The 24,506-nt window shown below is 35.7% G+C and overlaps 1 long non-coding RNA gene across 1 annotated transcript in view; it reads left to right on the top strand.

Annotated features, from left to right (window-relative positions):
• The first annotated feature begins 12,723 nt into the window (after window positions 1-12,723).
• The window catches only part of LOC119866185, a 55,601-nt gene continuing 43,818 nt past the window's right edge, over window positions 12,724-24,506 (top strand). The window contains exons 1-2 of the long non-coding RNA XR_005369178.1: window positions 12,724-13,219; window positions 24,257-24,370. This is a non-coding gene — a long non-coding RNA (uncharacterized LOC119866185). The remainder of the gene's footprint in view (window positions 13,220-24,256; window positions 24,371-24,506) is intronic.

Genomic DNA, 24,506 nt, shown 5'->3' with positions numbered 1-24,506 from the left:
TGTTTTAAATCACTGAATTCATGGTAATTTCTTGTTACAGCCATAGAAAACTAATACACCCACCATGGCAGGGTTCAATGCAGGTTCAGTGCACCGTATTGGTGTGATTGATCACAATTTGGGAAAAGATGAGAAGATTCAGCCCTAGGAACTGATGTGAACTGGTTCTAGTGCACCACTGAGTAGACTTAAATAAAAGTTTTGTTCATTTTCTCCTTATATTTTATAGCAGAATAATAAACTGGATAAAAAGTGACTAATACAAAGTGTCATACTATCATTAAACTATTTCCTAGTACTTACATTTTTTATTGCTTTTTTAGGACCTAAGGTAGCTGGAAGGTGGGAGGTGAGCAATTAGGGAGGAGAAATGATATGGGATAGGGTCATCACATGGAACAACTCCTGAGAAGCCTTTTTCATATGGACTACGGTACAAATGACATCCCACTGAGTTGAGCAAAAGTAAGTATCCGAAATGGTTTTAGATTTTTACACAAATAGGAAAACTGTTATTCTTTGATCAAGTGTTTCTTTTAAATTTAAATTCTTTTAAATTAGTGACTAGAAGCTAAAGGTTTTTTTTTTTAATTAAAAATTCATATAGACTGGATATGGCTGAGGAAAGAAAAATCTCTGAGCAAAAACTGAAAAAATGAACAGAGACTAGAAAAAAAGGAAACAATTCCGAAGGACTGTGGGACAGCTAAAAAAAGGTGTAATATACATGTAATAGAAATAGAAGAAGGAGAAGAAAGGAAGGGACATAAGGAACATTTGAAGCAGTAATGACTGAGAATTGCCTAAAATTAGTATCAGAAAGCATCAGAAAGTATCAGAAATTTCTGATACTAATTTCCCAGATCTGATCCAGGAACCTCAGGAACACCAAGTAGATAAAAACAAAACCCCCCAAAACAAAAACAAGATCATTCCCAGATCTGATCCAGGAACCTCAGGAATACCAAGTAGATAAAAACAAAACCCCCCAAAACAAAAACAGATCATTCCCAGATCTGATCCAGGAACCTCAGGAACACCAAGTAGATAAAAACAAAACCCCCCAAAACAAAAACAAACAATAACAAAAACACTACACAGAGGCATATTATTTTCAAACTATAGAAAATCAACTTTAAATTTTAAAAATCCTGAAAGAAGCCAAGGAAACAAATATGCTAAGAAAGGAGAGAGAAGATGGATTCATATGAAATGCTCAGTTAAAACCATAAAAGGCAGAAAAAAAGAAGACAAAAAAAAAAAAAAGAACAAGAGCAACAAATAGAAAACAATGACAAATATATAGTATTTATTCCAACTATATCAATAATTACCTTGAATGACAATGATCTAAATATACCAACTAAAACACAGAGATTGTCAGAGTGGATCAAAAACAAGACCCAGTTGTATGTTGTTTATAGGAAACCCACTTAAATAGAAGACATATAGATTATAAGTAAATGGATGGAGAAAAGTATACCATACTAACACTAAAGAAAACAGAAGTAGCTGTAATAATTTCATACAGAGTTGATATCAAAACAAAGAGGGTTAGGGATAAAGAGGGGTGGTACATAATGATAAAGGGGTCAATTCTACAAGAAGACATAATAATCCTAAATATGTATGCACCTAACCAAAGAGTGTCAAACTATAATGAGGCAAAAAATGATAGACCTGCAAGGAGAAATAGATGAATCCATCACCTAGGTAGGAAACTTTAACACCCTTCTCTCAGATATGGACAGATCCAACAGGCAGAAAATCAGTAAGGATATAGCTGAACTCAACAGCATCAATCAATGGGATATAATTGACATTTGTATACTACTTCATCCAACAACAGCAGAATACATATGTATATTTTTCAAGCTTACACAGAACATTCACCGTGATAAATCACATTTTCTTTTCTAATGTACATTCAATGCCATAAATTCCCTTAATGCTGCTTTCATGGCATCCCACAAATGTTGATACACTGTCTTTCCATTTTCACTTAGTTGAAAATATTTTAAAATGTCTGTTGAGATTTCTTCTTTAACCCATATGTTATTTAGGAGTATATTGTTTAATCTCCACTTATTTGGGGATTTTCCGGTTATTTGTGTCATTGATTCTTAGTTTAATATTAGAAAAGAAGAGAGATCTTGGTAAATAACCTAATTTTCCACCTTGGGAAACTAGAAAAAGAAGAGAAAATTAAATCCAAAGGAATAGAAAAGGTATAATAAGAATTAGAACAGAAATCAATGGTAATGAAAACAAGAAATCAATGAAACCAAAACTCTTTCTTTGAAAAGATCACTAAAATTGATAAACCTCTAGAAAAGACATCTGGAAAACAAAGAGGACACAAACTACTACTATCAGAAATGAAAGAGACCATTACTACATATCTCAGGGACTTTAAAAGGATAATAAAGGAATACAATGAACAACCCACAAATTTGATAATTTAGATACAATAGACCAATTACTTGAGCAACACAATTTGTCAAAACTCACATGGGAAGAAATAGACAATCTTACTAGGCCTATATCTATAAAAGAAATTGAGTCAATAGTGAATCACCATCACAAACAGAAAGCACCAGACCCAGGTGTTTTGTTTTTGTTTTTTTTTTTTTTTTGACCCAGGTGTTTAATAGTGGATTTCACCAAACATTTAGGGAAGAAATTATACCAATTCTCTCTTTCAGAGGATAGAAACAGAGGGAATACTTCCTAACTCATCCTGTGAGACCAGCATTACCCTAATACCAAAACCAGACAATGACATTACAAGATAAGAAAACTATAGATCATTATTTCTCATGAACTTAGGTACAACAGTCTAACACAAAACATTAGCAAAAATAATGCAACAATGTATAAAAAAATTATACCAAGTGGGATTTATTCCAAATATGCAAATCTGTATCAACATTTGAAAATCAACTTATGCAATCTGTCACATCAACAGACCAAAAAAAATAATTGCATACTTATTATCAATAGAGGCAGAAAATATATTTGACAAAACCTGATGTTGAAAACTTCATGATAAACTCTAAGTAACTAGGCATACAGAGAAATTTCCTCAGCTTGATAAAGTTTGTCTGCAAAAAACCCTATAGCTAACATCACAATAAAGAGAAAACTTTCCTGCTAAGATCAGGAAAAAGGCAAGGATGACCTCTTACCACTCCTTCTCAACATCATGGAAGTCCTAGCTAAAGCAACTGGACAATAAAAGGAAAGAAAAGTTACAACAATTGGGAAGCAAGAAATGAAGTGTCTTTGTTCACAGATGACATGATTACCTATATAGAAAATCTGAAGGAATTGACCAAAAAAGTCTAGAACTAATAAGTGACTATTGCAAGATTGCAGGATACAGGTTAATATATATACAAAAGTCAATCATTTGGGCTACTTGGCTGGGTCAATTGGAAGAGCATGCAGCTCTGGATTTCTGGGTTGTAAGTTTGAGTCTCACATTGAGTATAGAAATTACTAAAAAAAGATAAGTAAAAAAGTATTTAAAAAGTCATTTTCTTGTATACCCACAATAAGCAAATGGAATTTGAAATTAAAAGCAATACCATTTATATCAGCATCCAAAACAAGAGAAATACTTAGATATAAATCTAACTATATATATATATCTAAGTATTTCTCTATATAATATATATGAGAAAAACTATAAACTCTGATGAAAGAAATTAAAAAAAAAAAACTAAGTAAGTAGAGAGATATTCCATGCTCATGGATAGGAAAACTCAATATCCTCAAAATGTCAGTTGTTCATAACTTGATCTATAGATTCATTGAAATCCCAATCAAAATTTTGGTAGTTTTTTTTGTCAATACCAACAAAATGATTGTAAATTTTATATTGAGAGGCAAAAGATTCAGGATAACCAACACAATATTTAAGGTGAGGAATAGAGTTGGGAAACTGACAGTACCCAATTTCAAGACTTAGTATAAAGCTACAGTAAATAAGGCAGTGTTGGTACTGGCAAAAGGATACACTAGTAGAATGAACAGTATAGAAAGCCCAGAAAAAATGGTTCAGCCACTTTGGAAAACAACTGTGGGTTGATGGGTTTCTTACAAATCTAAACATGCTCCTTGGTATTTATCCAAAGAGGTGGAAAACATGAGCCCACACAAAAACTGAACATGATTTTTATAGCAGCTTTATTCATAAATGCCAAGACTTGGAGGAAACCAAATTGTCCCTTAGCTGGTGAATGGATAAACTTGCATCTAGGCAGTTGAATGATACTCAGCACTAAAAAGAAAGGAACTATCAAGCCATGAAAGACAGGAGGAGCCTTAAATACATATTACTAAGTGAAAGAAGCCAATATGAGAAGGCTATATATACTGTATGATTCTGACTGTATGACTTTCTAGAAAAATCAAAACTATAAACACGGTAAAAAGTTCAGTGGTTACCAAAGGTTGGGGATGGTGGCAATAGTGAGGGAATAATGAATAAGTGGAACACAGAGAATTTTTAAGGCACTGAAAATACTGTGTATGATACTATAGTGATGAATACATGTCATTATACATTTGTCCAATCCCATAGAATTAACAACACCAGGAATGAACCATAATGTAAACTATGGATTTAGGATGAATCAATGTATGGTTTATCAGTTGTAACAAATGTAACATTCTGGTCAGGGATGTTGATAGTGGAGGAATTTATGCATGTCTAGGGACAAGGTGTATTTGGGATATCTCTCTATCTTCCTCTTAATTTTGTTGTGAACCTAAAATTGCTCTACTTGAGAAAGAGAGAGAGAGAGAGAGAGAGAGAAGAAAGGAAGATTTTAAAAAATCCAGAATGTGATTTTCAGCCTAGCTTCTTTCCCTGCTCAGACCTCTCATAATACATGCCCATGGCTCTAATATTTATAATGGCTACCAAAACTCTGTGTAAATCTACTTTTCCATTCCATACATCTTGAGTGCAATATGGAGATTTTCTTGTATGCATAAGAACAGCATCTATGTTTGTTTTGCTCATCATTGTATCCTCAAAGCCTGACTGTGTCTCTATTTAATAGGCCCACAAATATCCAATGTGATTGCAGAGGCTTTTGATTTATAGACATTTTCTCAGTGACTGTATAACTTAATTTGTAGATGGTAGTTGAATTTTGAATGAATGTTTAGAAGCAAAAGCTCAAGTGCTTATAGGTTATTAAAATGAAAATAAACTGCATTAAAATGTGTTTTTTTTTATAAGCCTGAAGGGATCACATATAAAACAGCAATGAAATAGTGGTTGAAAACTCTAATTACTGACAGTTGTTTACTATGTAGACACCTTATATGACATTTCTAGATGGAAGCTATTAATTTGAATTACTCTAGAAAAATAATGTATATAGGCATTTGTAGTTTATCATTATAATATGGTGATATACCCCCCTTTTTTACTAGAATCCCACAGTGCCTAACAGTCATGAATAAATTTATAGACTTGTTTTTTATATTGAAGGAAAATGACTATGAGCATTAAATGTCTTCTTCTTTTAGTTTCCTTACTCTACACAAATAAAACAAAAGACCTAGTGGATAATGAGAGTAAATTACTCCATGGAGGAGCAGAACTAGATGCCTATTATTAATTTTTAGGTCTATAAACAAATAAAAAGATCATATTACTGGTCAATGTTGGTACAAAAATAATTTTAATTTTAGTTTTGAACTTGACCTTCAAATAAATATAATTTTTGAATTCAAGAAAATGTTGGCAGGAGAAGAAATGAGTATGGTATTTGCTGGCATGTAAACATGTAGACTTGATTACTGATCATAAAAAATTGCAAGAAATATAGTGCTATTTATTTATTAGAATGCAGTGAGAATTAGTTCACTGGAAAGAAAACAGAAAGACATTTTAGCTAATTTATACTACTTCTTAAGAGCACAAACCTAATGAAATATTGTGTTAGGAAAGAAATGCTTAGAAAGCAAAGCATATGGAGAAACATTGAATAATCAGACTGCTAGGGATAAAAAATAAAGCCTCAGGAATTAGGGGGATTAATTTTTCTTCTGTTAATGGATAGTGAGGGGAGAGCAAGAGCTCATGTTTGAATGTGCAAGGTTATTTGGTTGGGTTATCTCACTTTTTATCCTCTCATCAGTCTTATTGAGCTGCTTTATTTTACTTATTTTCATATAGAAGAAATGAAGTTCAGAGAGGCTGGTTAAAAAAGTGATTTTAAAGTCACACTACTAGCTTATAGAAGCAGTTGTTTGAATCCAAATCTACATAGCTCCAAGGTCTATTTTCTTTCCACTATACCATACCTCTTCCCTGGTAAGATTCTCTCTACTTCCAACTATGCCTGTCAGGGTAGTGCATGAAAAGCGTCAGTAATTTTGAGTCCTAAAGCCATTTGCAAAATGATCCAGCTTTACAAAACTGCAAACCTGGTGGGAGTGGCTCAATTTTGCCTTGACTGTAACTTTCTCTTTTCATTGCCTTTGGGCTATTTTTATTCCTATTTTAACAGATGAATAAATGAGTATTGCAGTTAAGTAAATTACCTATGGTTACATAGACACAAATTACTGAAATGGGATTTGAAACCAGGCAGGGTAACTCCAGAGTGCACATGCTTAACCACTGTGTAAAAATGCCAGGCCTCATGGAGGAGAAATATAATCCTTCCTCCCTGCTACAGGTTTCATTATCTTCTGGTGATTTATACTGTTTGTAGGAAAGTAGCTAGGGATAAGTATATGAGTGGGAGAGGAGTACAGAGGGAAGGGAACTCAAATGCAGTTCTTTAATTATTCTGGTGATTGTTTTATGGTTTATACTGCTCTTGGTATATGTTGTTGGACACAGGAAAACAAAAGGTATATTTGTTTGTGTTTGTTTTTGGCTTAGTCAATACAGATTTATCATCTTATCATTTTAGAGGTCAGAAGTACAAAATGGGTCATACTGGCCTAAAATTAAGGTATTGGCAGGGGTACATTCTTTCTGGAGGTCATAGGGGAGAATCCACTGCAAAAGCCCTAGGGGAGAGTCCATTTCCTTGCTTTTTCTAGCTTCTAAAGGCTGCCCATATTCCATGGCTCATATTCTGAGTGAGTGGTGCCTGGTTGAGCCCTTCTCATGCCACCAACTCTAATTTTTTCTCCTCTGCCTCCCCCTTCCATTTATAAGAACCCTAGTAAAACTACCTTAATTCTCCGTTGCCATGTGCTCTAACATATTCACAGCTTCTGGGGATTAGTGTGTGGGCATCTTTGGGAGGCCACTGTTCTACGTCCCACAAGGCGTTTATTTTTATTTTTTTTCTGTATTTTTTCACTTGTTTTTATTGAAGTTCGATTTGCCAACATATAGTATAACACCCAGTGCTCATCCCGTCAAGTGCCCTCCTCAGTGCCCATCACCCAGTTACCCCAACACCCCACCCACCTCCCCTTCCTCAACCCTTTGTTTGTTTCCCAGAGTTAGGAGTCTCTCATGATTTGTCTCCCCCTCTAATATTTCCTACTCAGTTCCCCTCCTTTCCCTTATAATCTCTTTCATTATTTCTTATATTCCCCATATGAATGAAACCATATGATATTCCTTCTCCATTAACTTACTTCACTCAGCATAATATCCTCTAGTTCCATCCACGTCAAAGCAAATGGTGGGTATTCGTCCTTTCTGATGGCTGAGTAATATTCCATGTATATGATATATATATATATCACATCTTCTTTATCCATTCATCTGTCGAAGGACATCATGGCTCCTTCCACAGTTTGGCTATTGTGGACATTGCTGCTATGAACATAGGGGTGCAAGTGTCCTGGCATTTCGCTACATCTGTATCTTTGGATAAATACCCAAAGTGCAATTGCTAAATACTAGTGCAATTGCTAGGTTGTAGGGCAGCTCTATTTTCAACTTTTTGAGGAACTTCCACACTGTTTTTCAGAGTGGCTGCACTAGTTTGCATTCCCATCAACAGTGCAAGAGGTTTCCCCTTCTCCACATCCTCTCCAACATTTGTTGTTTCCTGTCTTGTTAATTTTCAACAAAAGGCATATTTGGACAGTGATAAATAGGGATATAAGGTACAAGGTCCATAGAATAAAGTATGTAAGCTGATAGCAATAAATAAGATGGGACAGATCAAGAAAGAAAGAAAAGACTAGATTGAATTTTATATAGTAGTTAAAGAGGAACATTTATTTCTTTAAAGATTTATTTATTTATTTGAGAAAGAGAGAGAGAGAGAGAGAGAGAGAGAGAGAACATGAGTGCACAAATGAGGGGAGGGGCAGAGGGAGAGAAAGAGAGAGAATCTCCAAGCAGACTCCCTGCTGAGTGGGGAGCCTGATGTGGAGCTTGATCTCAGGACCTTGAGATCAAAACCTGAGCCAAAATCAAGAGTCAGATGCTCAACTGGCTGAACCACCCAGGACCACCTTTCCCCGGAGAGGAACATTTATATGTCCCTCTCAATCATTAGATAGATAGGGGCTCTCTTTAAGAGATTAGTCTGGTATAGTTTTAAGTTTTATATGGTGAGTTAAAAAGAGAAGACATTGGAATTAGGAAGTCCAACTGAGAGGCTATTTGAAAAATAATATACATTACATGTATTTATTAGGGAAATCTTGTTAAAACAGATAAATCCCCCTTTCTTAGCTGGGCTACCATAACAAAATACCATAGACTGGGTGGCTTAAACAACAGAAATTTATTTTCTCAAGTTCTGAAGACTGCAAATCCAAAATTAAGGTATCTACATGGTTCAGTTTCTAGTAAGAATATTTTTCTTAGCTTGTAGCCTTCTCTCTGTGTCATCACTTGTAGGGCAGAGAGAGAAAGAGTAAGCAAGAGAGAGGAAACACTCAGATTGTCTATTTTTATCAGGGTATTAATGCCACCATAAAGGTACTACCCTTATGACCTCATCTAACCCTATTTACCTCCCAAAGGCCCCATCTCAAATGACATTACATTGGTGTTTAGGGCTTCAATATTTGAGGGAACATAAATATTCAGTCCATAACATCCAACTTTCATGGCTTAGCACAATAGAATTTAGTGAAGTCCAACACAGGCATTCCTTGGTGGAAGATTTCAGGATGGTTCATATTCAGGGACCTTTCTGTGTATGTGATTCTATCTTTTTTTTTTTTTTTTAATAGCATCTTGGAGTCCTCTGTATTTATTTGGGAAATAAAGAGGAGAGAATATCATATGCAGGAAGTTTTATAGGACATGCCTGTAAGAGGCTCATATCATTTCTGTCACACTCCTTATACGGTAACTCCTCCATATATCCATAGCTAACTGCAAAGGAGACAGATTGAACAATGTACATTAGCTGTATCCGTCAAGATAGGTTAGATTTTGGTATTGTAAAAAGCAACAGCAAAAACTTCATTAACTTCACTAACAAAGGTTTATTCTTTACTCATTGAAAACAGGTCAGTTTGGAGCTCTGCTTTCCAAAGTCACTCTGCACCCTAAGCTAATGAGGACCTTATTTCCTAGGTTACTCTTCTGGTCACTAAAAATTTGACTCATTTGCCTTCTCTCAAACAAAGTGGTCGTGTCCTAATTTGTAATTTGTATTTAGATAAGAAACTATCTGGATTGATTCCTGGGTGATACATAACAGTTTCTACATCAGGAAATACTGTACAGTAATTTCTAAATTAAGTCTGGATATAGGTCCTCTTGATTCAGAGAGCCTTGAAGGGGGCGCCTGGCTGGCTCAGTTGGAAGAGCATGCAACTTTTGATCTCAAGGTCTTGAGTTTGAGCCCCATGTAGAGATTGCTAAAAAAAATAAAAATAAAACTTACTAAAAAATAGACTTAAGAACTAGAAGACAAATTATATATCCCACATACTCAATATATAGCGATAGAATAGGCACAAAATAACCACAATAAACATTCCCATTCAGAGGAAGAATCAGTAGTCTCTGGTCCATTAAAATTCTGAAATCTCTCTCTGTTATGAGGGTCCCTAAATGTAAGGATAAAGAGTGCTCCTTGATTAGGTCAGTACTATTTTCTGGGAGATGCTGTGCAGTCCATTGTTTCTGTGGCTCTCAGGTCTTGCCTTTTGAAGATCCTTCCTGTCCATTATTCCTCTCAGTCTCACCTTTCTTTCATTATAAATTCCTGATGTGGGTTGGATGAGAGGTTCTGTTCATAATACACATTATGGAATCAAGGCTAGTAGAGGTTTCATCTGAAAACCATTTTCTTCCAATATCATAAGGTAACCAAGCCATTCTGGTTTGCATAGATCTTTCCCAGATTTAGCATGGAAAACCTTGCTTCCCATGAACCTCCATTAGTCCCAGTTAAACCAGACCAAATTGCCTGAGACTGTTCTGATCTTAAACCTGCAAGTCCTAAGTCCCAGGAACCCCTTCAGTTCTGGGAAAATTGGGATGGTTCGTCACCTCATGCAATCACTGCAGCAGTAGGAAGGAAATGTTGCTCTTTAAGGCAGCAGCCCCAAAATGACACCTGTTACTTCTCCTTCCCTTCATTGGCCAGTGCAAGACAGATGCCATTGCCTAAAATCAAAGTGGGCAAAGAAGAACAACCTACCATGTGCATGTAAGGCAGAAATATTTAGTGAACAGCACAAAGAACTACCACGCTAGCACTGTGCTCAGGAAGAAGACAAAATGGTTTGATAAGCAGCTGGTTAGACCACAGCATATAAAAGAAACTGTGGTGGCTTAAGATACTCAAACTTATGAAAAGTTACACAAATAAAATCAATATAAAAATGGTAAAAGCAGATATTTAGAAAGTGATCCAGAAAATGAATCAGATCCAAAGGATAACAAGATCTGCTTTTGAACTAGAAATTTGAACTCAGTTTTAGTTAGTAAATGTACATGTGCATATCATGGTGGAGATAATACATGTAGAATTTAAGATCAGTTACACTCTGAGGGTGAAATGTTGGAGAAAATACAGGCAATGAATGCAAATCAGCTGCCTGTAGAGATTGCTCTTTCTGAGCTCAACAAATGTGAAAATGAACCTTAAGGATTGCCAAGTTTATTAGTTACTAGAGCATAGGCCAGAATAACAGTCATTCATTTATTCATGTATTGATTTACTTGACAAATATTTATTGAGATGTCCCTCAATAAATAGGGACTAAGAATGTAGACATATACCTCCCCTCCCCTATTATTGGGGGAAATAGGTAAACAGGTACATATATTAGTTATAGATTATGATAATTACTGTGAGGAAGTAAACAGGACCATAAGGTGGAGAACTAAAAGAGAGGGCAAAGAAGAGGTAGGAAGCATTTTAAATCAGTTCATAAGGGAAGTTGTCTGTGAGGATATAATATAGCTGAAACCTGAAGGGTAGGCATGAGCTGACCAAGGGAAGAGCTGTTGGAATAGCTTTATAGTCACAAGTGCTAGTAAGTGCAAAGGCACTGAAACTTGAAAGAAGAGCCACATGAAGTCTACGTGGCTAGAGCATAGTCATTGAAACACTGGTACAAAAAGATGTAAGAGAGAAAGTAGGAACCAGGCTAGAGTAAGGAGACTGGACTTTATTCTGGCAATAGGAAGGTTTTTATTCAGTAAGTGATATGATTTTTTTTGTTTGTTTATTTAACAGTCTGGTTGCTGTTTGAAGAATGAGTGAAAGAGGGCAAGAGTAAAGGCAAGGAGATTATTTAGAAGCCACTTTTAATAATCTTGATGAAATAAAGTTACCTTTGGATTAGAGTGGGGGCAGTGGGGATTGAGAGAAGAGGATAGATATTTTATATAATGTGGAAAGAGGAGCAATAGGACTTGATGGATATAGGAGGGAAAGAAAGAGAAGTATTAAGAAAGACCCTTAGTTTTGGCTTGAGCAACTTAATGAGAAGATGTACCCTTTACCAACCTATGGATAACTTAGAAAGAAACAAGATGTGTGGGACCCCTGGGTGGCTCAGTGGTTAAGCATTTGCCTTTGGCTCAGGGTGTGATTCTGGGGTCCTGGAATCGAGTCCTGTATTAGGCTCCCTGTAGGAAGCCTGCATCTCCCTCCGCCTGTGTCTCTGCCTCTCTCTCTGTGTCTCTCATAGATAAATAAATACAATCTTTAAAAAAGAAAAAAAGAAACAAGATCTGTGGGAAAATCAAGATTACTTCTTGGACTGACAGTTTGGCAGTATTTGTTGGAGATTCTAAGGGGGTGTATCAAGTAAGCAGCTGAGTATGTGGATCTGGAGAACTGGAGAGAATGCATTTATGAGACATCAGCATATCAATGGTATTTAAAGGTAGGGTAGTGGTTAAGAATGTGTAGGGAGAACATGTAGATACAGAAGAGAAGGAGGTCCTGGACAGATCTGGGAGAGCTCCAGCATTTAGAGATTTTATAGAGAAGGAAGAGCAGGAAAGGAGACTGAGGAGATGAGCTCAGAGAGTCTAGTGTAATGGACACCAAACAAGGAATCACTTTCAAGAAGCAGGATGCTGGTGGTGAATTATGCTATTGCTGCTGAAAAGTTCAGAAAAGGACAGAAAATAGCCACTACGTTTGGTAACATGCAGCTTGCCACATGAGTGATTTCTATGGAATAGATGGAGGAAAGAGTGGAAAATGAAGAAAGGGAGACAGTGAGTATAGATGAAGATCTCCAGGCATAAACTAATCATATTAAATATAAACAGCTGTATCATAATTAAGTGGCAACTTAGTATACTAGAGTAAATGGGAAATTTACCAGTTCATCATTATACTACTCATCTCTAGATGGAAATTAATTAACAGAAGGTGATAGTGAGTGTAGATCCTATAAAGGGGAAACCAAAGTCCAAGAATGGAGTAGTTAGTCCAACAGGCTCAAAGGGAGAGTGACAATGAACCTGGAGGGAAGAATTGTTTCCATGACCACAGCGTTGACTTCAGTGAAGAGCAAGAATTCTTCAGATTTCATTATCTTCCGAGCAAAAATTTCCTCAAGACTATTTCTCTTTTTCCTTTTCCTATTAGACAGCCTTGTCACTAGTAATTCTTTGTCCCCAAATAACCTGATAACAGAGAGAAGGGAAAGACAGAGAGGAATTTTGATAGAAGGCTACAGATAGAGGGATTTATTTTGGAGATAAGATATTTTTGTGTTTTTTTTTCCCCCATGAGAGTGAAGTAGAGAAGATAGTGTGTAATCGGACGCAGCAAACTATGTAGTAAGTACCAAGTGTGGAACTTCTTTACAATGGTGTTATTAGTTGGCTTGGGCTGCCATAAGAGAGCACTACAGATTGGATGGTTTAAACAAAAATAAACAAAAATTTATTTTCTTACAGTTCTGGAAGCTAGAAATCAAAGATGAAGGTACTGGCAAATTCAGTTTTTGGGGAGAACTCTTTACTGTTTTGCAGACTGCCACTGTCCCCCTGTGTTGTCACATGATCTTTCTTCTGGGCATGTGCTTAGAGGGAGATCTCCGAGGTCTCCTCCTCTTCTTATAATGGGACGAGTCTTGTCAGATTAGGACCCCACCCTTATGATCTCATTTAACCTTAATTACCTCCCTGAAGGCCCAGTCTCCAAATGTAGTTACTTTGGGGATGCAAGCTTCAGCATATGAATTTGGTAGAGGGGACATGATTCAGTCCCTAACAGATGGTTTTACTCTTCTTAATAAATGAGGGTGCATTCCCTTTGACTTTAGTTAGTAAGGATTATGTACTCATTTATTATAGTTTATGTTCTCAAGCAAGACATGGCAGACTAGGAGTAGGATTTTGCCAGGGATTAAACTGGATTGGGAAATGAAGTAGTAGATATAAAAACAGTGTTTGAGAGAGTGAGGGAAAGAGGAGAAATAGACAATATTGTTAATGAGGGCTTCCTCAAAGTGGTTGGCCATTGGATTTAAACTAATGCTTTCCTAACTTTCTTCATGTTGTGGCAGAAAAATGATATAGAAATGACAGTTTTTGTGGTGTTTGGAGTTATCTGTGGGTCTGGGTGGAAAAATTTTGTATTGCTAATTTTATTTTTTAGTAATAGTATAATAAGAATAATGAATAGCAAATAAAATGGAAGATATTATTGAATTTGTAGGTGATTCTAAATAAAATATTTTGAAAATTTTAATGAAAAACTTGAGTTTGTTTTCTGAGAATATCATTTTTAATATCATGATGTTTTCTCCCTTAAAATGGCCATATACAATCAAAAATAAAAATTTTTATGTGATGATCTATTTAAATTCTAATAGTTATTGTTGATGAGAAACATTATTCACATAAGTATATTAAAAATTAAAACATTCTTTAGAAAAATTTAATTTTACAAAAGTTGCAATCAGTTTTTTAAATGTTTAAATGTTAAATGTGGCACTTTTTTTGAGATAGTGAAATAAGATTTCAGATCCAATTAAAGTTTTTCAGACTAAGCATTTAAGTGTATACGCATTGTTAGAAGAATCATCCTGTAGCTAGATGGCTGCTGAAAGGGCAGAGGAACCATAGTATTATTTATGATGGTGAATTTTGGGATGTAGTCTCCAACTGTGACTGCAAGATGCCCTGCCTGACCTCATCCCAATGTTCTAGAGAATGGGCTATATTACTTGGATGTCCGGAATACAAACTCCTTCAATAGCATCCTGATTCATTTGTGGGGAATGAGCAGTGACTAACTGCTGAACCAGATTGTGAGAATGTCTAGGTGATAGAACACTTCCTTGTTCATACTCATTATTGTATGATAGAACAGGACACACCAAAGGATACTCATTATTTTTTGGTAATGATGAGTATTGGGCAGTTGGGCTGCTCCCTAAATAACCCCAGAGGAGGTTGCTTTGTGTAAGAGGTAACCAGCTGGGGCTATGGTAGATCTAGGCCCCACTGTGCATCTCTAAGGTTAAAGAGAGCATCATTTCAGGGAGCGCTGCTTAAATTTTGGAAAGAAGGAAGTAAAATCAGAAGAAGAACGATAGTCTCAGGAACTGGAGAAATTGTAACAGGAAAAAGAGCAGGTTCATTTATTCAGAGCTTAAATTCCAAAAACTCTTTGTTTTAATTTTTTTCTGAAAGCTCTTTGTATCCTTCCCCCCTTTTGTCTAATGAGACATGAATCACTTACCACACAATTCACACCTTTAAATTATACAATTTAATAGGTTTTCATATGTTCACATGTCTGTACATCACCACACTTAATTTTAGAACATTTTCATCACCTCAAAAAGAAAATCTGTGTTCTTTAGCTATCACTACTCTAGTCTCTTTTCTTAGTTCTAAGTAACCACTAATGTACTCCTCCCCGGAGGAGACACAGCATGTCATGCAGGGCCACATGGGGCTTGCAAGTGGGATTAGCAGGAATAAGCTGAGGCTGTGGAAGTCAGATTTTGTAGTAACCAGAGGATGAGGTGATCCCTGCTTCACATGGCTTATTTGGGATTGACTTATTTGAATTTTGTGGGCTGACAGGGAGCTAGAACCCATTAGACTGAGGACTGAGTGGGTTGCAGCTGGTCCAGTTGCATATTAGGCAAGAGCAAGGTATCTCATGCTTAGAACTTTGGGACCCTATGAGGCTCAAAAATGTCAATGCAGCACACAAAATATTAGACCTTGTAATACAACAGGATCAATTTCATTCTTTTTGCATGTGGCTATCCAGTTGTTTTGTTTTGAACACTACTAGTCTTTCCCTATTGAATTTGTCTTGGTACCCTTGTTGAAAATCTGTTGACTTTTTCGATTGATGATGTAGGAGTTCATTTTTTGATTCTCAGTTTTTTTCCATTGAACTCTCTCTCTCTCTCTCTCTTTCTTTTTTTTTTTTTTTTTTAACTGGTACCACATTCTATTTCTATTGTTTTGTATTGAGTTTGGAAACTGTTAGTCATCTTAGTTTTTTCTTCTTTTCTGGGATTGTTTTGGCTAACTAGCCAGGAAGTTGGAAGTTTTGTTGGAATCTTGTAGGTGGATCAAGAGTCAATTAGAAGAATTTAGGATTGTAGACTAAGGAAGAGCTTTCTTTTATCTTGTAAGTGCTGCTCTTCAAGAGAATGACACTTTTAAAAAAGGAAGTACATAGAATGATAAAGGAGAATCCTTCTATTAGAATTATCCTTGGGTGATGAGGTACTTGTGAAATGTGTGATATACAAGCAATATAGCCCTTACATCCTTACATATTGACTCATTTAACTGTTTGAGTGATTAGTTTTATTTACTACTATTTCCAGATACAGATAGGATTGCACTTTCCTATACCTTGAGGTTGAATGGAACTGGGTAATGAAATTGGAATAGAAGTGATGTGAGTCACTTCTACATAGAAGCTGTAAGAGCCAGTGGATTGTGGTTTTGTTTTGTTTTTGTTGTTTAAAGATTTTATTTATTTATGAGAGACACAGAGAGGCAGAGACACAGGCATAGGGAGAAGCAGACTCCGTGCAAGGAGCTTGCTGTGGGACTCCATCCCAGGACCCTGGGATCATGACCTGAGCCAAAAGCAGATGCTCAACCACTAAGCCACCCAGGTGCCCCCTCATTGTGGTTTTGATTTGCATTTCCATGAGTTGTATAAGTTCTTTATATATTTTGGATACTAAGCCTATAATGGCTATGTCATTTGCAAATATCTTCTCTCATTTGATAGATTATCTTTTAGTTTTTTGATTGTTTCACTTGTTGTGATTAGCTTTTTATTTTGATATATTCCCTATAGTTGATCTTTTGCTTTTGTTTCCCTTGCTTCCAGGAAACTGTTGCTGAAAAATGTTGCTGTGACTGATGTCAGAGAAATTACTGCCTGTGATCTCTTCTAATATTTTTATGGTTTCAGTTCTCATATTTAGGTCTTTAATCCACTTTGAGTTTATTTTTGTGTATGGTATAAGAAAATGGTTCAGTTTCATTTTCTTGTATGTGGCTCTTCAGTTTTCCCAACACTATTTGTGGAGGAGACTCTGTCTTTTACATTGTATGTCCTTGCCTTTGTTATTAAAGATTAATTTGCCATATAATCATGGGTTTATTTCTGGGCTCTCTATTCTGTTTCATTAATCTATGTATTTATTTTTGTGCCAGTACCATACTGTTTTGATTAGTATAGCTTTGTAATATATCTTTAAATCTGGGATTGCAATACCTTCAGTTTTGTTCTTTATCAAGATTGCCGTGGCTATTCAAGGGGTCCTTTGTGATTTCACATAGATTTTAGGATTTTTTTATTCTAGTTCTGTGAAAAATACTATTGGTATTTTAAAAAAAGACTTTATTTGCTTGAGAGAGAGAGAGAGAGAGAGAGAACGAGCTCAGGTGCACAAGCCCCCTATGGGGTTTGATCCAGGACCCTGAGATCATGACCTGAGCTGAAGGCAGAAGCTTAACAACTAAACCACCCAGGTGTCCTGCTGTTGGTATTTTGATACAGATTGCATTAAATGTGTAGATTGCTTTGGGTACTGTGGACATTTTAACATTATTGGTTCTTCTAATCCATGAGCATTGATTATCTTTCCATTTCTTTGTGTCATCTTCAATTTCTTTCATCAGTGTTGCATAGTTTTCAGAGTATAGGTCTTTCACCTCCATGGTTAACTTTATTCCTAGGTATTTTATTATTTTTGGTGCAATTGTAAATGGGTTTGTTTAATTAATTTCTCTTTCTGCTACTTCATTACTAGTGTATATAAATGCAACAGATTTCTGAATATGGATTTTCTATCCTGTGACCTTACTGGATTCATTTATCAGTTCTTATAGTTTTTTGGTGGTGTCTTTAGAGTTTTCTATATATAGTATCATGCCATCTGCAAATAGTGGACATCTTCCTTTTTTCTTACCAATTTGAGTGTATTTTATTTCTTATTTCTTGTATGATTGCTGAGGCTAAGCCTTTCCAGTACTATATTGAATAAAAGTAGTGATAGTGGAGATCCTTGTCTTGTTCCTGATCTTAAGGGAAAAGCTCTCAGTTTTTCACCATTTAGGATGATGTTAGCTGTGGCCTTTATTGTTTATATATGACCTTTATTATGATGAGATATGTTCCTTTCAAACCTACTTTGTTGAGGAGTTTTATTGTGAATGGATATTGTACTTTGTCCTTTGTCAGATGCTTTTCCTGCATCTGTTGAAATGATCAAATGACTTTTTTCTTTTCTCTTATTGAGGTGATGTATTGCATTGATTGATTTTTGAATATTGAACCACTCTTGCATCCCAGGAATAAATCCCACTTGATCATGGTGAATTACTTTTTTGATGTATTGTTAGATTCAGTTTTGTAATATTTTGTTGAGGATTTCTGCACCTATATTCATCAGAGATATTGGCATGCAAGTCTCTTTTTTGTAGTAGGTATCAGGCTAATGCTAGCCTCATAGAATGAATTTGAAAGTTTACCTTCCTTTTCTATTTTTTGGAATAGTTCGAGAAGAATAGGTGTTAACTCTTCTTTAAATATGTGGTAGAATTCCATCTATGAAGGCTCTGGTCCTGGACTTTTGTTTGTTGGGAGTTTTTTGATTACTAATTCAGTTTCATTGCTGGTACTCTGTTCAAATTTTCTATTTTTCTGATTCAGTTTTGGTATGGTATATGTTCCTAAAAACTTTCTCCATTTCCATTTGTTCTAGATTGTCCAATTTTGTTGGCATGTAATTTTCCATAATATTCTCATAATTCTGTGTGTTTCTATGGTCTTAGTTATTTCTCCTCTTTCATTTCTGATTTTATTTGAAATATATGTCTCTTTCTCGCTGTGTCTCCTTCTTTCTCTCTCTCTCTTTTATTTTTATTTTTTTATGAATCTGGCTAAAGATTTATTATTATTATTATTATTATTATTATTGATCTTTACAAATAACCAGCTCCTGGTTTCATTGATATGTTCTATTTTTTAAAATTTCCATTTCATTTATTTATACTCTAATCTTTATTATTTCCTTTCTTCTACAGTTTTCTTTTTCTAGCTCCTTTAGTTGCAAGATTAGGGCTTTCTTTTGAGATTTTTCTTGCTTCTTGAAGTAGGCTTATATAGCTATAAAATTTCCTCTTTTGCTGCATCCCTAAGATTTTGGACCGTTGTGTTTTTATTTTCATTTGTCTCCATGTATTTTTTTATTTCCTTTTTAATATCTTGGTTGACTATTCATTGTTCACTAGCATGTTATTTAACATTCATATATTTGTGGTTTTTTTTCCAGATATTTTCTTGTTGTTGATTTCTAATTTCACAGTGTTGTGGCCAGAAAAGGTATGTGATATGACTTCAATGTCTTTGAATTTGTCGAGCCTTGTTTTGTGGCCCAACATGTGACCTATTTTGGGGAATGTTCCATGTGATCTTGAAGACAATGTTCTGATTATATCTGGACATATCCATCTGGTTCAATGTGTAATTCAAAGCCATTGTTTTCCTTGTTGATTTCCAGTTTGGATAATCTGCCTATTGATATAAGTGGGGTGTTAAAGTCCACTACTATTATTGTATTATTATCAACTACTTCCTATATGTTTGTCATTTGCTGCTTTATGTATCTGGGTGCTCCCATATTAGATGCATAAATATTTGCAACTGTTACATCTTCTTGTTGAATTGTTTCCTGAATGATTATATACTGTCCTTCTCTATTTCTTTTTATAGTCTTTGTTTTAAAGTCTGTTTTGCTCAGTAAGTATTACTATCCCAGTTTTCTTTTCACTTCCATTTGCATGATAAATACTTTTCATTCCTTCACTTTCAATCTATTTGTATTTTTACAATAGGTCTGAAATGAGTCTCTTGTAGGCAGCATATAGAAGGGTCTTGCTTTTTTACCCATTCTACCACCCTGTGTCTTTTGACTGGAGCATTTAGTCCATTTACAATCAAAGTAATTATTGATAGGTATATACTTAGTGCCATTTTGTGACTTGTTTTATGGTCGATTTTGTAGTTCTTTTCTATTCCTTTCTTTTTTTGCTCTCTTCTCTCATGGTTTGCTGGCTTTCTTTGATGATATACCTGGATCCCTTTCTCTTCTTTTTTGTATACTGGTTTTTGATTTGTAGTTACCATTAGATGTATATATAATCTCTTCAGCATATAGCAATCTATATTAAGATAATGGTCAGTTAATTTTGAACTCACTCTTTACTCCTCTTTCCTCTATATTTTAGGTTTATTATGTCAGACTTTACATGCTTTTTTTTTTTTTTTTTTTTTGTGAATACCTTGACTGATTTTTATTGATATACTTACTTTTACTGCTTTTGTTTTTCCTATTTTTTTTTAACTCCTATTTATGGTCTTTCTTTCCACTCAAAAGCTCCCCCTTAACATTTCTTATAGGGCTCTTTTAATTGTCATGAATTCCTTTAACTTTTGTTTTTTTGGGAAACTTTATCTCTCTCTCTCTTTTTAAAATATTTTATTTATTTTATTTGACACAGAGAGAAAACAAGCTAGCAGAGCAGCAGGCCAAGGGAAAGGGAGAAGCAGACTCCCTGTCAGCAGTGGAGTTTGATTCAGGGCCCTTTGGTCATGACCTGAGCTGAAAACAGATATTTAATGGACTGAGCCACCCAGGTATCCCTTTATCTCTCCTTCTATTCTGCATAACAGCTTTGCTGGATAGAGGATTTTTGGCTGCAGTTTTTTGTTTGTTTGTTTTTGTTTTGTTTCAGCACTTTGAATATATCACACCACTCCCTTCTGTCCTGCAAAGCTTCTGTTGAAAAATCAACTGAGAGTCTATTTATAGAGTTTCCCTTGTATGTAACAGTTTTCTTTTATCTTGCTGGTTTAAAAATTTTCTTTATCACTACTTTTTGCCATTTTAATTACTACATGTCTTGCTGTGGACCTCTTTGAGTTGATTTTGTTGGGGGATCTTTGTGCCTGTTGGATCTGGATTTCTGTTTCCTTTTCCAGATTCAGGAAGTTTTCACCTACTATTTATTCAAATAAATTGTCCTGGCTTCTTTTCTCTCTCTTCTCCTTCTGGAATCCCTATAATGCAAATGTTATTATGCTTGATGGTATTTCTGAGTTCTTTACATCTATTTTCCTTTTTTACTCTTATTTTTCTCTTCCTCCTGTTTTGCTTGATTCCTTTCCACTACTCTGTCCTCTAGGTCACTGACCCCATCTTTTGATTCTCCTGGTCTATTTATTCCCTCTAGTATATTTTTAATTTCATTTATTGAGCTCGTTCTTTGTTATGTCATCTATCTCTTTGTTAAGGGTCTTGCTGAGGTCCTCCATTCTTTTCAAGTCCAGTGAGTATCTTTACTATTACTTTAAATTCTCTATCAAGCACACATCTCAATTTTATTTAGATCTCTTGCTGTGGTTTTGTCCTGTTCTTTCTTTTGGGACATATTCCCCTGTCTCCTCATTTTGTCTTATTCTGTGTCTACTTCTTTGTGTTATGAAAGTCAGCTACATCTCCTCTCTTGAAAATAGTGGGCTTATGAAGAAGAGTTCCTATAGTGCCTTGCAGAGCTCCTTCACTGCCCCCCTGTTCACCAGAACCTTGTGCTTCAGAGTGTCTCCTATGTGTGTTGTGTTTACCCTAATGTGGCTGAGGCACTTTTGCCTTCAGTCGAGTCATCTCCAATGGCTCCTTTTGCCAGTTGTGGGCAGGGTTTGGTCCCTGTGTTAGTCAGCCAATCTGGGGCTGCCTTGGGATTTAGTTGAGTCAGACCAGGAATTTGCCAGAGATGCAGTAGTACTGAACTGCAAGAAAATGCAGAGGTGGAACATATGGTGCCAGCAAGTTTTGTGCTGGATGGAGGAGATCTTCAGCTGCCAAGCAACCATGGCAAGCCAGTTTAGAAGGGATAGATCAGCAGAAGCATGTGGAGCAGTGTGGCAGTATTAGAAAGGTTTACATGGGTCTTCTCTGGGAGCGGCCTGGAACTGGGTTCTGGCTAGAGGAAGGCATGTCTACAGGAAAAGGCATGGGTGGATATGCTGTTAACAAGTTAGGTAGCAAGTGTTAGCACCACATTTGGTTTCTGCAGGTGTTCGTGTATATAGGCTGAGATGTAGGGGAGGCAAATATGTCTGCCAGCTCCTTTGTTTCTAGAGAAGTCTCTCAATGATCCATGATCCTCCAGCACACACTCTGAGATTAGTAAACAAATGTCATCATTATATACCTTAGGCATTTTTCAAACTGCTGCTTCAATGCTGTGTCTCCACAGGACTATTTGTTGTTATTTCTTTAAGGGTGGTGACTCAGTTTCCTCTCATCTTTCTGGGAGACTGCTGATTTTTAACCCCTCTGTTTGTAAGAATCATGAAATTTGGTCTCTTTGGTTTTCAAAGCCAAACATGGTGATTCGTCTTCCCCATGTGGGATCCCTGGCTTGAAATTCTGTTGTCCTCCCTCCCTGTCCCTGAAGTGTCTCTCCCTCTTGTGGATAGTCCTGAAGTCTATCTCCTGACTCTGTCTCTACTTTTCATACCCTCTTCAGTGTGGCCTCTTCTCTACATTTAGCTGTGCAGAGTTTGTTCTGCCATTGTTCCAGTAATTTTCTGGGTTATTTACTCAGATGTGGCTGTTATCTGTATCTGTGGGATGAGGTGTAGGTTCCTTCTACACCACCATATCCCCTAGAAATCCTGATCATTACCGAATTTATTACTACAGCATAGTGAAGTCTACCTTATAGAAAATTGGTACCAGAAGTAAACACTGTCATAATACAAAAATCTAAAATATGTGACATTGGCTTAGGCATTTGAAGTTAACCTTCAAAAATGGTTATTGGAGACTAAAGGGATAGAAAACAACATATTACTGTAGTAAAGCTCTTAAGGAAATATTACATGAAATGACTTAGAAGGAAAATCATGAACCAAATGAATTTCTTATTCTTAGGGAAGAGGTTTTAAAGAAACTATTATAAATGTGAGCTTCTCTTGATTGCATTTGACAAGGTATTACAAGATAGAAACAAGATCAAAAAAGAATTGGTCTACTTACAAGCAGGGATTAAAGAGAATAGAATGAGTCCATAAATTTAGAAACTTATAGAACTGGACAAACGGATGCTTCACAATCCCAACTAATACAAAATGATAAGACTATTAAAATTGAACTATAAATTAAGGATCAAACCTTGATGTTTGCTAATTATATTCATTGCTAAAACTCATGAGTGGCATAAGGAAGCATTCAGTACATACTCCAGATTGAGCAAAAAAGGCTTGCTTAACAAAAGATTAAAGTGGTTATCCTCTTGATAGTGTATTCATAGAATACATAATTGTATTGAAAGTGGGTAATACATGGTGGCAAAAAAGCAAAACAAACAAAACAAATAAATTAAAGAAATATGTCCAGAAATGAATTATGGCTGTGGCTCTTGGCACATTGAAGTGACTAGAATAAAAAAGATAAAACATTTGTTGTGATTGTAAGAAAGTGGTTCTGGTAAACTATTATCCTAGAGTACAAAAAGTGACTGTTTGAGGCTTAGTATATTTCATCTATGGGCAGGAGAAAGCTCCTCAAACTTCATGAAGTGTGTATATCTTGATGCTCACTCTATATGTGGCCAAAGAAACTAAGGGGAGAGAAGAATATCCCAAACGATGAGCCAGGGATCATAAAGAAAATAGGAAGGGTGTTATTTTCTGATTTCTAACTGAAATCAATGTTTAATCAACAATCATTTCTCACCTCTTAAGGAGGTCCTCAGAATTCTGCCTTGAAGATTTCAAAATTGCTAAGGACCAATGTCTTCTACACTTTTTTTTTTTTTTTTAACTTTGTGAATGTATTTATTTTTGATTATCCTGCCCTGCTTCACTGTTGTATATTGGGTTTTTGGGAATAAAAACTTACCATTTTATTTTATAGCCTCTGGATCAAAAGAAGCCACATAAAATACTTTCTATTAATCTCTGGTGCAGAGTTTTTTGTACATCACCCAAAGAGCATGAGCTCTGAACTTGATGCCATGACTTTTGAATTGACTCCAAGAGGAAGTGATGAGTGCATTTTGCCTGTGGAAGAACAATGAATGGGATATTTTATGTGGTGTTGGGCATATTATGGTGGTCTTTCATGTTGTTAACCAAGTTTTTCCAGTTCTCTCCTTTATGGTGTATGGTAGAATTGTTTTTCTTGTACCTTTGAAACTTGATGGGACCATGTATCTTGCTTTGGTCAATGCAATGTGAGCAATAACATCATTTCTGGGTAAAATGTTAGAGTTTTTATGTGACTTGCTGTTGTCCTTTCTTTTTAGCTTGGAACATAGAGATGGAGACTTTTTCTGCCTGAGCCCCTGTGTGATGACATCCTAGGCTGACATCTTTCCCCTACCTACCCTGCCACCACCAGCGGACATGGGTGGATTGTAGTAAGAATATTGTTATTGTAGGACATCTTAGAATAAAATGCACAAAAGTCTTTGGTTTGGCAGCTTAATTTTGGAAAATTTGAATATATAAAAGTTTTATATATATCTTGGTCTACATCTTTATCTATATCTATCT

This window comes from Canis lupus, chromosome 14 (genome assembly GCF_011100685.1).
Source record: "Canis lupus familiaris isolate Mischka breed German Shepherd chromosome 14, alternate assembly UU_Cfam_GSD_1.0, whole genome shotgun sequence".
NCBI lineage: Eukaryota > Metazoa > Chordata > Mammalia > Carnivora > Canidae > Canis > Canis lupus.
The sequence above is the reverse complement of the archived record's forward strand: the minus strand, read 5'-3'. Positions and strand labels throughout refer to the sequence as shown.